Source organism: Perissodus microlepis, chromosome 10, assembly GCF_051167445.1.
Source record: "Perissodus microlepis isolate ML-2025 ecotype Zambia chromosome 10, ASM5116744v1, whole genome shotgun sequence".
NCBI lineage: Eukaryota > Metazoa > Chordata > Actinopteri > Cichliformes > Cichlidae > Perissodus > Perissodus microlepis.
This window is the reverse complement of record NC_140470.1, coordinates 25541018-25551414: the sequence shown is the minus strand read 5'-3', so window position 1 is coordinate 25551414 and position 10397 is coordinate 25541018.

The window sequence follows — 10397 nt, the reverse complement described above, 5'->3', positions numbered from 1 at the left end:
GCCACTGAAATGGCATAAATGGCGTAATAGTTCTGTCTGTATATGTACTCTTTTTTTTTTAGGAAAGCTCTGGGAATCCCCCAGGTAAGGCTGAAGAATGTTGCTAGGACAACTGGACTACTTTGTCTAACCTGCTCAACCACTGTGAGCTGACTTTGGATACGTGTCAAAAATGATAGTGTCTTTGAAGTCAGAATGCACCAGCAATGCAGCTCACGCGGAATCAAAGTTATCCTTGAATTATCATTCAAAAACAGACACAACATTTACATAAACGAAGCAGATAATAAAAAATATTCCGCATCTAGCAGTAAGCTTATACTACATATTTAAAAGCTGAAACTAGATAGGGCTTCTCACATTATTCTTTAAATGTTGCCAATATCAGATTCCAGAATGAACTAGTTACTCTGCTCAAATGACCTGGATGGCCAAAAGGACCACAACAATGATGTCACCGTTGTTGAGACCACTACAGTGCAGTGAAATGAGTCGAATTTATATGAATGATTGTGTGTTTGTGTGATGATGCAAAGTTGAAGCCAGGAGTTGTTGAAGCATGAAATGAACGGCTTCACTCAAAGAGATTTCTTACAAAATTTCAGGATTTAAAGGACCGGTGCCGCTTTCAGCTCCTCTTCACAAGAGCAAGACACACAGGTTATGCGAGTGATGTAAAAGTTGCAGTGCACCAGTGATGCCCTTTCATCTGAGCAAGTCTGATCCTGTGCAAAATCCCAGTACAATGGACAGATATGCTTTGTCACAGCAGTGTGTTTGAAAAAGGTCGTGTGGGGGATAGCGTTGGAGATAGTAAAGAGGCTTTCAAGCCACAGTAAATTACACATTTATAATTTATTAATATAAAGAAAAAACTTTGTGTACATTTCATCTCATACACTCAGTTAACCATACATTCAAGGCAAACATTAAAATTCATACTTTTTTAATACAGCAAAATGTAATTGCACTCATTGCCTTAATCAAGGTATTCACCATATGCCTTAATGAACTGTGAGTTGCAAGGAGCAAACAAACAGAATGAAAGCATTGCCGAGGCTGTCAGAAAGACTGAAAACCTAGGCTATAGTATCTTTAAAAGTGCAACCTCAATAAAAAAAGACAACTACAAAGCTTAGCCTTGATGCCAGTCGAGCTTGTGAGTCTGAAATCTGTAACTTTTAGAAAGTAATTTCTGCATCGCATTGTCTAAGTCTTTCTAAGATAACTGGGAGGCAACTCTTTGAATGGGCAACTCAGATTTCGGTAATACAAGGACGCTGCTCAACTGTTCAGTCACAAAGGTAGGCCTTTGGATCAGTTTGTGTCGACAGGCCGCCTCAAGATCTGCAGAATTATCACCTGTTAGGAACCTCAGCAGCTGTGAATATGTGTGACTTTCACAAATTTCTTTTGATCAATAGAGTCATTGTGACTGAAATAAAAAGATCACTATGACACATGCTTTAGTCTACTCCATTCTGCTCGTTTAGTGAAATAATGACACGAGCACAGCGTCTCAAAATCATGTTCCGTGGTGCACTGCAAAAAAATCATTCCAGAGTTCTGACAGAACAACTCTCAAAATACCTCCGTAGCCCACAGCCTTTTAAAGCCTTTAGATTCACCTGCAATTGAATGTCTTCTGCCAGGATGATCCTTCAGACGTACATATTTTTTAAAAAAAAATCTACGTTCACTAAGAGGTTTTGCAAGTTCCCGAAGAATCTTTAATGAGGAACAAAAAATATTCTTGACTCGCTTTTTCTGGTGATGGTTTCCTGTAATATTTCCACAGAAAGAGGCAAATTCACTTATATTCTTCAAAGCATCCACGCCGAGTACTGCTGCATGTAAAAATATTTCAAAAATACCCGGGTATTTTTGAAAACGCAGATTTTTCTATGCGTTTGTACCTTTTGTCCACAGGTAAACGGCGTTTTCGGTCACTGAAAACGGAGATTTCTAAAAACGCCTGCCAGGGTGGATAATTTCGAAAACTCAGTTTTTGCATTTACGTGTGGACGAGAAAAACGGAGAAAACCCAGCGTCACAGGTGTGCGCCTTTTTTGACGTCACACTGTGCGCCACGTTATTGTTTCGGTGAAATGAATTTCTACAATACTGTTACTGTTAATTGTACTCTCTGCAGTGTTTAAATGCTTACATATACACACACAGTTACTGTCCCTCCACACATACGACTCGATTCTGCTTCTATGCCCCAGTTTTGTTTACTCTTTCCCGCCCAGGCTTCTAGACTTCTGATTGGCCAACATTTCTGCACGGTTAGGAATATATCGCCACCTGTTGCTTTGGCGTGTTCCTAGCAGCGTTTTCCTTCATTTCTGCGTTTACGTGTGGACGGGATTATTTTTTAAAACGAAAACGGAAAATCTCCGTTTTCAAAAATACCCGTGTACGTGTGGACGTATCAGCTGGGTAAAAAACTCACACCTTTCAGTTGCAAATGCTGCTCTGCTTCTAACGTAGCATGACATCACAAGTAGCTATCTCTGCAGGTATTCTGGGAGTATAATAACAAATGTCAAGTGTGTCATGTGTCTCTTCACTTTCTTGTGCGGTTGTGACTCTGTTCAGCTCTGAATGTTTGTCAGCAGAGGTGTCTGTCCTACTGGATGTTAAACAGAAAGGTAAGACCGGTAACTTTCTTATTTGGAATTTCTGAAAACTACATTTATTTTACTCCATTCACTCCTTTTCCCATGTTATATTATTTTTTCAATTTTTCTGAACCTTGTTTTATTGGAGATGCAAAACCTTCAAATAGCAAACAGAATACATGCACATCATTTTAAAGAAAGAGGTTACTTTGAGGCAGCTCTTGCTGTTGCTCTGATAACAGCTTAACACTTAATCAAAGCTCCATCTTCTATTATCTTGTATTGCGCTGCAAAATGTTGTGCTGGGACTTTACTTTTGAAACTTGAATCCCTAAAAGCAGTTGCAACATGTCTAATAACAGCAATAGTATGCCAGTGACAAATATGACAGGAATTTTTTTTTTTTTTAAATATATGATTATCCAAACGTTTCCCAAATGTTTTTATTTTCTATTTAACCCAGATTTTATTTGAAGGTATAGTACCAGAGGCTATTTTACTGACTCTTGTCATGGTTTTATTTTGTGTGTTTTAATTTATTTTTTTATATTTGCGTGTTTTTAAAAAAATAATTTTTGCATGCTTTTATTATTTCCTACCAACATCTTCCTAATCAAAAAAAGTTATCAACACCTCCGCAGTCACTGTGTAGAAACGACAGGAAGTCAGCACAGACAGAGAGGAGACACACAGCAGACACACAGCGGAGCTTCAGCAGAGCAAGAGGGAAGTAACAAGATGGACATTGCAGACAGATGGGATGCAAAACAAGACCTGGGATTGGCCATGAAGTTGTGTTTGTGGAACTGGCGTCTGATGTGGAGGAGATGGACCCAGTAAAAGGTGTTTGCAGTGAGACACAAATCCAGTGAAAATAATGCCAGAGCATTTGTGTTGAGAGTGTTGCATGCACATTATATCTAAGACTGGCCTGCTAATATAATTGGTTTTAGGTGTGTGTGAGTGTGTGTTTTAAGGCCCTCTGCTTGTTTTAATTGTATATATTTTTTATTATTTTCTAAAATCTCTTACACTGGGTATTGCACTCCTTGGCTAAAATCCCCCCTTTCCCCCCCTAGCTGCCCACCAACTAATGAAAAAGAACCTTATTTTCCTTTAGGAGGTACAACAGACTAACAAAAAGGTGCTTTATTGTTTTCCTTTTATCCTAATTTTAAAAAAGATATATAGATTTTCCAAATTATAATAAATGTTTTACATTTATGTAAGACTTCTAGATCTCATGATATGATTCACTCATTAGAGTAGCTGCCGTTCATGTTTTTTCATGCATCATAATGTTTACTTGATTCAAACTTAATTCTCGTAGTCATGTTGCCTCATAGTATTTATCAGTGGCTTGTGTGAGTCTTATGACACAATACATTTAAATCATAAATAGTAATTGTAATATTTATGTAAACACTTCAACCACACATCGGATATTTATGAACAAAACATTAAAGTTGAAAAACTTTGTTAACATTGATTGCTTTGTGCAACAGTGACTGGAAACTAAACTAATCCCTGTTTTAAGGTTTTGAAAAGTCAAAGATAAAAGTTACAGTCTAATCCAACTTGCTTCATAATCTGGCTCATTAGTATGTATGGCCCCCATTTGCCCATATGTACTCCCAACATCTGGTCATGCTTCTGATGAGACAGTGGATGGTTTCCTGGGGGATCTCCTTCCAGACCTGGATCAGGGTTCCTGGACAGTCTGTGGTGTTATTTGGCAGCAATGCATAAAGTCCCTGAGGCTGTAAATTGGATTCAAGTCTTTGAGGAATGTGAGGGCCAGCCAGTGGTATCAATGCCCTCATCATCCAGGACACTTTAGCCACACGAGGCCAAGCATTGTCCAGCACCAGGAGGAACCCAGGGCTCATGGCACCAGGATAAGGTCTGACAATGGGCCTGAAGATTTTATCCCAGTACCCAACAGCTGTCAGGTTACTGCTGGCGAGCACATAGAGACCCTCCCCGGATCTGCCTCCACAGATCACCACTGCCCCACTGCCAAACCGGTCATGCTGGACGGTACTGCAGGCAGCATATCAGTCACCATGATGTCTCCAGACTCTTTCACATCTGTCACATGTGCTCAGAATGAACCTGCTCTCATCTGTGAAGACAACAGAATGCCAATGGTGGGCCTGCCAGCTCTGATGTTGTCTGGCGAATGGCAATCTAGATGCATGATGCTGGTCTGTGAACACAGGTACCACCCTCATGCCACTCCCATAGAGCCTGACTATGACAGTTTGATCAGAAATATACATGAGTACCCCTCTGGAGGTCATTTTGTCGGTCTTTGGCAGTGCTCCTCCTGTTCCTCCATACACATAGGGCCAAATGTCAGTCCCACTGTTGGGCTGATGCCCTACAATGGCCCTATCCCATCTCCTGGTATCTCTTCCACACTCTTGAGATTGTGTTGGGAGGCACAGCAAACATTCTTGCAACAGCAAATATGGATGTACCATGCTGGAAGAGCTGGATGGGCTGCGCAACCTGAATGAGCTGCTTCACGCTGCCAGGAAATGACAAGGGCACTAACCAAAACCAAAGCTAGAAAAAAAAAGAAATAACAGAGAAAGCTGACTCTGTGTTTCCCTTATTCTTTTTCCGAGTTTTATTTCGTTTGCTGATAGGTATAATTGTTTTGTTCCCCTGCTGCGTCTTTTACCAGCGCAGGTGTATATCCACTACTCTAACTGCACCTCACGGATTACTGTGCATCGCATTTCTGGGTGAAGTAGAAACTTTACTGTATGCTATTAAGCACTACACCGGATCTACCAATCACTGAACCCGTGCTTTAATCTCCTTCATTTTGTCTCACTCTTTAGCCTGTCTCTTTTCTCCTTACTGCCTGTCCTTCTGCATTTATTTCTTCACCCACCATTTCACCATTGAGTTCTTCTCTTACTCATTACAGTGATGTGAGATTAATTTAAGTACAAGGACTCGGCGCTAAACTAGTATATCTCTGGGCTTTTTGGCCCTTCCAAGATGTCCATGCAATCTCCTCTGAAAGGAAAGGGGCTATTAAGCAGCGCATCAAAAAAGGATGGAGAGAACCAAACCGAGGGCAATTGAACACAGGTAGACAAACAAATTCACACAGTGACACCGGGAAGAAATTGAGGTGTGCATGTGCATGCGTGTGTGTTTGTAGGTCTTAGTTCTATTGTCAAGTATTTAACAAATACCCTGAGTGTACGGTTGCAGCATCTGTGAATACAGCAAACATATGTTGGTGTTTCAGGCTCAAAAGAAAACTGAGCATATGTAGGTTACATCTCTGCATAAAGTCTCAAAGAAAGGCTGTTTAGATGTCAAGATGTTTTGATAGCATGTACAGTATCCAAAAGACAGTCATAAAAACAAGAGTGTAGTAAGTACAAGACGGGGAAGTCACTGAAAATGTTCACTACCGCTTCAAATTTACATGCACCAAATGCATTCAATCCAACAATCGCCTAATTCCACATGCTCCCTCAACTCAAATGATCCATCAAAAAGCAACAAATGAGTCCTTCTTATGCAAAGGAAGAATAAGGAGATCCCATGCATCAGCATTACTTTGAGTGGGATCGTTATAATATTCGACATTAGCACCACTTTACCAACAGAGCAGCTGAAAGTGCAGAAGAGAGCACAGTTCAGAGTGTCTTAACAAAATACAGAAGAGGCTGTTCTGTACAGGTTACTGGGCAGCGTTACTTTGCTTGATTTATTCATTAAATACTTTTTTTAAAATTGTTTTTAAATGCGACTTCTTGCCCAGTGATGTCTATGTATGCAGCATATTGATCATAAAGACATTTATTGAATTAGTTTGTCAAGATTGTCCAGGTTGTTCAGTGCCCTGATGAATAATGCACAGCCCACAAACTTGTAACATTCAATTTCTGGCTGCCTAAGCCTTTAATGCATCATACGCCCTTCTTTTTCTTCTCATTCCCCAGCTGTATCTCCTCAAGTGCTTGAAAAATGCACAAATGGAAAGTTGTCTGAAACCTCTTAGCTCAGGTTTCATTTCCAAGGCAGGCATTTCACCAGGCATGGTTTGACAAACCCGTAACAAAAATATATGAAATAGCAAGATAGCTGAGGCACAAAGCCCGATCCATTTGAGACAAACAGTGAAAGTAAACCAAAGGCTTTCTGCCAGACCTCTCACAAGGGTCTCGTCTGTTATCGGGCTTAATAAACTCCATTTAATGGAAAAATGAAAAAAGAAGCCCCTACTTTGCTATTTAGGGATGTCATAATACAAAAGAATATGAATTCTACTGTATGATATTCAATGGCATCGAGTTTATAAAACAATAAGGGGAAAAAATGAATCTATTTAAATTCACAAAAGCACGTCTGCACACAGTGTGTGTTAGCTCACATACATACACAACATTGTACTCAGACTGTAGAAACAGCAATTACCTAAAAAAAAAAAAAAGCATAAGCGCTGCCTCAGTAAACAAGAAAAATGTTCAATAAACACAAAACTAAACTAAACTTTTTTAGTTTTGAATATGAAGTCAACAGATTGAAGTTGTATGAAACGCTGGACTGTTTATGCTACTTTTAGACAGTGACATGATATGTATTATTTGACAGAAGTTATGGGAAACAAGTGGCATCAAATCAAGTAGAAAGATCGTGCACAAAGTACAGATTCAATCCAAGAAGTAGATTAACGTAAAAAGTATCCCTGATTAGCCAGAAGTGCTTGTTTCCTATTTATTTAATGTATCAATCTTATATCTTTAAGGGTTTATAAAAAGTGCAAAGACCACACGTCCACGTACTTCCCACAGGCTTGAACAAATGTGGTTCTGGAATGGGATTTCCCTGAAGAAAGAATGCATTCGACATACAGTGAAAATCCCTCTGATTTATTTGGTCAATGTCTGCCTCATCCACTCTCACTGTACAATGCATAAGGACTACCTAAGGCATGAGAGGGAATTGATCTCCTGTCAGACTGTGAGTCGGGCTCTCTCCTCTCAGATCACCACTTTTCTGCTGTAATTTCTTCAACTGGGGAGATCAGCTGACATTGGCGAAGAGTTTAAATGGGTTCAAATATGTTAATTATTAATGAGAAAATTACCCCACCAAAGTCCATGTGGGGTTTTGTGTTTGTCTGCCCACCTTTTCTTTTTTTTCTTTTTTTCTGTGTATCACCTGTCTAAACCAAAATAGATCCAGATCTCAAAGCTTTGTTACAGAATTTAAATTCTAGAATTCAAAAAGAAAGTGAATAGGAGGGATTATATAAAACGGATCTCTAAACAATACCTGGGGTGATCTCCTTATTTCGCTCACAATTAGCCTTATCAGTGTTCATTTAGCTTAAAAATAATATGGTGAAAAAGCGATGAGTAGACGCTGCACTCGCAGATATCAGAGTCAGAGAAATACATAAAGCTTCAAGATAAAAGAGGTTTTCTCTGCTGTCTGCCTTTCCTTCTCCTTTAAAAAATGCTTTTGTTCTTTTTGTTGTTCTAATTTTGTTGTTTTGTTCTGAATAATTTGCACTCGTGTTTGAAAATACAATGAATCATCACAGTAATGCTGCCTTCCCCTGAAAAATAGCAGGGCCGCAGTGACAGTTTGTCACACACAGACATACCAACGGTTTTTTGTTTTCTTCAGCAGTATGGCCGCTCGTGATGCCGGGTCATAAATTTCTTCAATAACTTAGCTAGACATCACAAGGGCACATCCATTATTTTAGGGTAGATGCTATAAATGACCCAAAGTCTCACTGCAAGGATAAAGCCACTTGTTCCACCGAAGTTAGCGTTGTTCGCTTTGATTGCTTGCATTTTGGATTTTGTGCTGCTCGTTTTTCATTTTCTGTTTGTTTTTTCTGCCCCCCACGCATGGCAATACGTCAAATATGCGCACAGGACATTGGAATAATCTGACACCATACATTTACTATAAGCACAAAAGTTATATCAGTGAATAATCATGAGACAAAACGCAGACTCTTCAGTTTTCTTAAGTGCTCTTTTTTGATAGCTAGTGCTACAGAAGTGTTTTAATACATGAAGGAGTACAAATAAATAATATTTTGTTTTTAGCTATGTGAGAGATAATACATTTAATATTTTATCAGATTTGATGTTTAGCCAGTGAACACAGAACCAGTATGAATTATTTGATTTTTTTAATGGCTTTTTGAGGTGAAAAGTGCATTCTGTTTTACAACGGAAAAATGTTATCTACAGATGATAATTTATTGCCTTTTCACTAGCAACCATATCGCCTTTGTAATAACCATCCTTTCAACACAGCCAATGGTCTGTCAATGGTTGGTTAAGAAATGATTGCAGAGTCTTAGATCAAGGTGCTCCTCACCTGAAACTGACCAAACAAGTCCTGTTTGTGGGGCTGCAATTCTTTTGCCATTCAAGAAAAGAGAAGTATTGATCCGGGGGATTCTCTTAAGCGCTGTAGTTTGTCCTCTGAGGGTGCAGCTGAAGGCTTGGAATGGAGAAGTAAACAGGCACTTGGTAAATAAAACACCTAGGTCAACATAGCCATTTCACCCATTAACCTGTTGCAGGTTCGACCATTCTGTCTGTGGAAGTGGACAAACCTGTAACTTGGTAAACAGAGAAGAGCTGGTCATTCAGGGGTCAGAAAAATGAAGTGCACTCGTTTTGGACGAGTGAACTACTTTAGATTCATGCTTTTCACTTTTGCTCTAATTCGCTTACATTTGTTATTTCTGTTCTAATAGTTACTTTCCTTGGATTTTGTGTTTTATGAAAAAAAGTTATTTTGGTTACACAAATGTTGTCATATTAGTATAAAATGCTTGAACTACAGTTTGCAGGAGATTGTGTGTCTGTGGGATCAAACTAAAATCCACACTGAAAGATTTTTGGCTTTCCCCATAAGCACATGGCAACCAAAAAAAGTACCTCCTGACCAAATCCAGCAAGGCCAGAGGTGAGGGTCAGGGGTCAGAGAGGTGTGGCCTCAGTGCCGGAGACGCCCCCAGGTTTACACAAGTGTAAAAAGAGTCCATTCAGTTTGGCTGCATGGGCAGAGTTTCACAAAGGTCCACTGTGTGGGGCCTATACACACACCCCCCACCCACAGACACTCATACACAGGCGCGCACACACATCACCTCCGAGCGCCGTGGCTACACAGGATACAGACAATGGGGGGTTTCTGGTCAGCAGAGCCTCAAAGATCTTAACCTGAAATATTTTCCTTCGTGACAGAACCATTAACCAGGTTTTCCTGTCACCTCTGTCTATGCTTGAGAATTTAGTCTGAATCGAAGCCTAAAACTTTGTGTTCGTTAGAAGGTAGGAGAGTAAATAACTACTAAGAAACTGTAAGATTGACACAGTACAGCTACAGTTTAAGTAATGCAGTCATAAAAAACTTTGGCTGAGCAAATACACGCCGAAGATCATCAAACATTATTATGTTAGGTTATTCTAACAGTCAGCATGCGTTATAATATGATACCAAAATGTTCAAATGGCTACCACCTTACCCTGAAAATAACTTTTGACCTTATATCTGTCTGGGGGTCTAAAAAGCTGATTTGGTGAGACCCAACCAAACACTAATACTGAAGACGAAGGCCTTGAAAAATGGGTCACACAGCTTAATTTTGATATGAGTTTAGTAAGCTGTAGGTTTTAGGAAATGCTGTCCAGATAGCAGTGAAAATGCTGTTTACTTTCAGTGGTGTAATAACACGGATATGATGTCTTGGTGGGTATTTAC